Raw genomic sequence first — 5,586 nt, 5'->3', positions numbered from 1 at the left:
TGGTTATACAGGGACCCCTCGCCTGGTGCTGAGATGCAGCCACCTCTGGGGTGGGGCGCGGGGTGGTTATATAGGGATCCCGGCTGCATCTCAGCGCTGGGCGGAATCAGCTACACAGCTGGGCAGGAGGGTGCTGACGCCGGGCTGGGCTGGTGCCAGGGTTGGAGCGGGTCAGCTGGGCCCAGCCTCGGGGGGCAGGGGGGTGTTTTGGGGGCGGGGGGGGAGTGAATCAGAAACCTGTGATTGCTCCTGGCTGAGGCACCCGAGTGGGTTTTCTCAGATGCCTGCGTCCAGCTCTGTTCTAAGCCGCGGAGGCCTTGATCCCACACGGCCCCTAGTGACCGTGTGACCTGCCCAGCTCTGACCCCCGCCAGCCCCCCACAGCAAGTGACCCAGAAGAGGGGGGGTCACAGCCAGGGGGGCACCCGCCTAGCAGGAGCTCCGGGCGCGGCAGCCCCTGGTGAGGCCGGGCTGGTCGCACCCATGGCGCGCTGGGCCCTGGGACACTGCTGAGAGCAGTGACCCCCCTGGGGTGCCCATCCCCGGGGCGTCTGGGCCTCGGACGCCGCCCTCAGAGCCGGCCCTGTGGCAAAGACATGGACGGGGTGCCCCGAAACCCACCCCGCGGGCAGAGGCCTGGGGCTGGGTCAGAGGGGAAAGGCCCTGTGTCCCACAGGGGGATGGGGTCAGAGGCCGGGTGAGGGGCTGGCATGGAGGGGTGGGCAGGACCTCCAGATGGGCTACGCTGCAGCCCCACAGATTTTGGATTTCCTGCCCCGTCTCTGCTCCAGGGAGGAGCTGCAGGAGCAAAGGAAATAAATCGAGCCCCCACCCCCACCCCAGCCAGAATCCCCCCCCCAAAGCTCCCCCCCCCAGCCACAGGCCCCGCCCGGGCCCCCTTAGGGACTTTTCCTACTTCCGCCTGGGCCTGGCATGAAAGCAGCGATTGTCCGACCTTCCCCCACCACCCGCGCCTCGCTCACACAACGGAGCCATTCAGCCTCGGGAGCCCCCAGCCCCCCCCCCAAACGGGGGCCGGCCAGGGCACGGGGGCCGGGGGGGGGGGGGCGTGGGGAGCGCTGCACCTTGGGAGACGGGCCCCCCAAAATGGGGGCGTCCGTGCGAATCTTCCCCTTCCGGCCAGCAGCACTGGGGCTCCACAGACCAGGGGGTGGGAGAGAGGGGCAGTGGGGGCTTAAATGGACTTGCAGGTTGTGGGGCAGATTCTGAAATAGGGGGAAGGTTGGGGGACCCTTTCCACTCTCCCCACATGGGCCAGAGCCCCCCCAGAAGGCAGGACCTAGGCCAACCCCCCTGATGCCGTTCCTGGCCCTGGCACCGAGACTGGGGGGAGCAGAGAGGCTGCAAAGGGGAAAAAACAGCCGCATGCTTCAGGGCTTCGGCAGCCGCGGGGGGTCAGGAAGGACCCACCGCTAATGCAGGGGGCGGGGTCCTCTGGGGCGGCAGGTGCTGGGGATTGGACGGGACCGGCTGGGTCCAGGGATCCAAACTGGGGCGGCAAGGAACAGGGGGACCTGGGCCCATGGGGCTGGTCTGGTTGGTGGGGGGCAGAGGGGATACTGAGGGGCTGGTCCAGTGGGGGGCAGGAGGGATACTGGGGGGGCTGGTCTGGGAGGATGGGGTGTGCCGGGGGGATCCCACAATTCCCACGGCCCCTGGGAACAGGCTCACCCCTCTGCCCAGAGCAGCCCCACCCCAGACCCTCCCCCCAAACCCAGCCAGCCCCAGCTGTGGCAGCCGCCCCCAATCCAGACAGAACTGGGCCAAGCAGCCCCCACGGCAGTGACTGCGGGGGGGTATTGGGCTGGGGGCTCCTCGAGCTACAATGAGGGGAGACAGAGACTGGCTGATGTGGATCGGACCCCCCCGATCCTCCCTGCAGGCCAGGACCCCCCACCCCCCTACCCCATCCCTCCTCCCCTGCCCACAGCCCTACGACCCCCCCTCGTAGGCCAAGCCCCCCTTCCCATGGGCCAAGTCCAGCCCCCCCTCCGCAGGCTGAGCCCCCCCCCTTGGACCAGCTCGAGTTCGTCTCCCAGCATGACTGGGCCCAGCTACCCGCGGCCCCTCCCTGCCCAGCAGCTGTTGGGGCTGGCCGGCCGCCCCCAAGGTGCTGCAGCTCTGGATTGGGAGCCCGGACACCTGGGTTCCATGCCTGCCTCGGATCCCCTGGCTGAGTCCCTTCCCCCCCCTCCGTGCCTCAGTTTCCCCCATGTCTAGTTAGACTGTGAGCTCTCCAGGGTCGGCGCTGCCCCACAAGACGTGTCCCAGCACCTGGCACAATGGGGCCCTGATCTCAGCTGGGGTCTGGGCAGCGCCCGGCACGACGGGGGCCCTGAATTTGTGGGGACGCACAATGGGGGGGTCCCTGATCCCAGCCATGGCTGCCCGAGGATTTTAGCGTCCCCCAGGACGTGGGCACGGAGGAGTTAAGTGCTAATCGCCCCTAATCGGCTAATCCCGGTTCTGAGCCTTCCCTTCTGACATCACACATCTCAGCTGCTCCTTGGCACCGTCCCCACAGCCGCCGCGCCCAGCCTGCCCACCGGGGTGGAGGCCTGGTCAGTCACTGGGCCCCGGCCACCCACCGAAACGCCACCCGAGCCCGACCTTCGCCTCCCGAACTTATTACGGGCCCCTCCCTCTAAATTCCACCCCCTTAAAGGCCCCCGGAGCCGGGATTCTCCCTCACTGCCTGTTCCAAACGGCTGCCGCGGTCCACACCAGAGGCAGCTGCACTCCTGCATGTGGGGATGCAGGAAACAGGCTCTTGTGATTTACAGCCCCGATTCTGGAACTGCTTTTGCACGTGCAGAACTGGGATTTTAGCCCGGGAGCTCTAGGCTCTGCCCCTCTGTGTCTGCAGCACCCGGCCCGCCAGGGCCCCAAACTCAGCCGCAGCCTGGGGGCGCTACTCCAACATACGTCGTAAACCTCCCGTGTTATAACCTCCCACTGCCTGTTAGACCAGGGGCATTTCCACCCGGGACGGGGAGATCTGGCCTCCAGCGACTGGAGGAGAAATGAGGTATTCCTTATTAGATACTTAGTACCCAGAGACCTGGGCAAGGTTGTGACCCCCCATTGCGCCGGGCGCTGCCCAGACACAAACTGAGATCAGGGCCCCGTCAGGCCGGGCGCTGCCCAGACCCCCACCGAGATCAGAGCCCATCGCGCCGGGCGCTGCACAAACCCTGGCCAAGATCAGGGCCCCGTTGTGCCGGGTGCTGCCCAGATCCCCACCGAGATCAGAGTCCATCGCGCCGGGCGCTGCACAAACCCCGGCCGAGATCAGGGCCCCGTCGCGCTGGGCGCTGCCCAGACCACAGCCAAGATCAGCTCCCTTGTGCTGGGCGCTGCCCAGACTCACAATCAGACCCAGTCCCTGCCTCTGGGATCTCCCAATCAAGGGGTCACGGCCCCCACGTTACCCCCGCAGCCCAGGGCCACACAGCAAGTCGCTGGCAGAGCTGGGGATTTGACCCCGATCTCCCAGCCCGGGCCATGTGCCAGAAGCACGACCCCGTCCGCCCCGTATCCCCCCCGCCCGGCACCCTCACCTGGCGCCCAGATGTGCACGGAGAAGCCGAGATGCCCGTCCCAGGGCAGCTGGCCAAAGCCTCTATTGTGGGGGGCCAGGCTGGTCCCGAGGGACAGGGCAGGGGCGATCTAAGAACCAGACTGGGGTGGGGGGCCCGGAACCCCGACTGGGAATCAAACCGCAGGCCGAGGGGGGGGGAGCCCCCATCCCCCTCCGATCTCAGCCCCCAGAACTGGACCGCTCCCGCGTTTCCCTTCCCCAGGGCCCAGGAAGCCCCTGCCCGGCTGGCCCAGCCGCTAGCCACCCCCAGCCCCCAGCCCGCCCGCACATGAGTGGAAAACAAGGGGTAAAGCCGCTGGAGTCTAATGACAAACATCTGGAGCTGGGAGAATGACCAGAGCTCCCCTCCCCCCCGGCCCAGAACCGTGCCCTTCAAAAATATATCCGCTGGCTTCCGCCCGGCGCCTTCCCCGACCCGCGGCTCCCCCTCGCCGGGCTGCTGCAAAGGGACCCCGGGGAAAAAAGGGGGCCCAGCAAAATACTCCAGCCTCTTCCAGAGCCGCTGGGCTGGGAGTCGGGGACTTCGGAGGCCGCCTTCGGTCCCTCGGCGTGTTTCGAAGGGACCACGGCCAGCCCCATCGCCGCCCTGGGACGCAGTTCCATTTCCAGACCCTCCGGGCTCCTCTCCTGCTCCTGCCCAACACGGGGGCTGGAAAGTCGCCCGGCCAAGAACGCGAACGCGAGCGAAGCAGGCGGCCGGGGAGCGTCGCTCGCTTACCTTGGGAGAAGCCCGGACCCGTGTCGGACCCGCCTCGCCCCGTCCCGACCTGGCGAAGGGAGAAGAAAGGCGTCGGTTTCACGAGAGCCTGGCAGGAGTTAATTGGGGGCGTCGCGCGGGGTCGGAATCGGGCTCTGACCAGGGGCAGAGAAAGAAGCGGGTGAAGTGACCTGAGCTAAACTCCCTGGAGACGGGACGGACGGGCCCTGGTCTCCGCAGGCCCCAAAGGAGACGCCGGCTCCCGCCGGTTCCCCGCCTTCGCCCTCGACGCCGCGCCTGCGAAGAGCCCCCCAGGGTGGCACCGAATTCCCCGGGCTCCTTGGGAGGAACGGGCGGGTTCCCCGGGTCTCCGGCCTTGCCGGGGGCTGGTCGCGCCCCTCGGGGGTCCCGCGCCAAGGCGGCAGAGGGGTCTGGGGGGATTTCGCAGGGGCTGGTACCTTTTCCCTCCGCTGTCAGTTTCCCAGGCAGAGACTCCAGAGCTCTGAAAGGGACCAGCCAGCCCAGATCCCTGGGGCCGCCTTGGTCCCGCCCCCCCGCCCGGGACACACCCCTCCCCAGCTAAAAGGGGCAGCGACCGTGTGAGCAGGGCCCGAGCCGGCGTGCGAAGCGCTGCGAGGAGCAGAACCGGTTCCCGGCTGCGGCCCGCCGGGGAGCCGCAGAACCAGGCGCCCAGAGTGGGAAGGGCTGGGCCCCGGCCCGGCTGCTGCCGCGCTCCAGACAACGGGGAATTGGGCAAACTGGGTGCGCTGGGCTGGGCTCATCAGGGTAACGGCCACGTCTTGCTGGGGGCCTGGGCAGCGCCCGGCACGACAGGCTGTGATCTCGGTCGGGGTCTGGGCAGCGCCCGGCACGACGGGGCCGTGATCTCGGTCGGGGTCTGGGCAGCGCCGGGCCCGACGGGGCCCCGATCTCGGCCAGGGTCTGGGCAGCGCCCGGCCCGACGGGGCCCCAATCTCGGCCGGGGTCTGGGCAGCGCCCGGCCCGACAGGGCCCTGATCTCGGTCGGGGTCTGGGCGGTGCCCAGCGCGACGGGGCCCCGATCTTGGTTGGGGTCTGGGTGGCGCCTGGCGCGACAGGGCCGTGATCTTGGCCGGGGTCTGGGCGGCGCCCGGCACGACGGGGCCCTGATCTCGGTTGGGGTCTGGGCGGTGCCCGGCGCGACGGGGCCGTGATCTCGGTCGGGGTCTGGGCGGTGCCCGGCGCGACGGGGCCCCCAATCTCGGTCGGGGTCTGGGCGGTGCCCGGC

The 5,586-nt window shown here is 68.9% G+C and overlaps 1 protein-coding gene across 3 annotated transcripts in view; it reads right to left on the bottom strand.

Moving 5' to 3' along the window:
- The window catches only part of KANK2 (KN motif and ankyrin repeat domains 2), a 30,565-nt gene extending 25,714 nt beyond the window's left edge, over positions 1 to 4,851 (bottom strand). For 2 of the 3 annotated variants that reach the window (XM_026660608.2, XM_026660611.2), the window contains exons 1-2: positions 4,778 to 4,851; positions 4,341 to 4,389 (exon numbers count right to left, since the gene is read on the bottom strand). The gene's annotated coding sequence lies outside the window, so the exon portion shown is untranslated. Of the gene's footprint in view, positions 1 to 4,340; positions 4,475 to 4,777 lie in introns of all 3 variants that reach the window. The other variant, XM_026660609.2, reaches the window with a different exon arrangement.
- Between the last annotated feature and the right edge of the window lie 735 nt (positions 4,852 to 5,586).

Source organism: Terrapene carolina, unplaced genomic scaffold (genome assembly GCF_002925995.2).
Source record: "Terrapene carolina triunguis isolate 2854851 unplaced genomic scaffold, T_m_triunguis-2.0 Scaffold833, whole genome shotgun sequence".
In the NCBI taxonomy this organism is placed as follows: domain Eukaryota; kingdom Metazoa; phylum Chordata; order Testudines; family Emydidae; genus Terrapene; species Terrapene triunguis.
The sequence above is the reverse complement of the archived record's forward strand: the minus strand, read 5'-3'. Positions and strand labels throughout refer to the sequence as shown.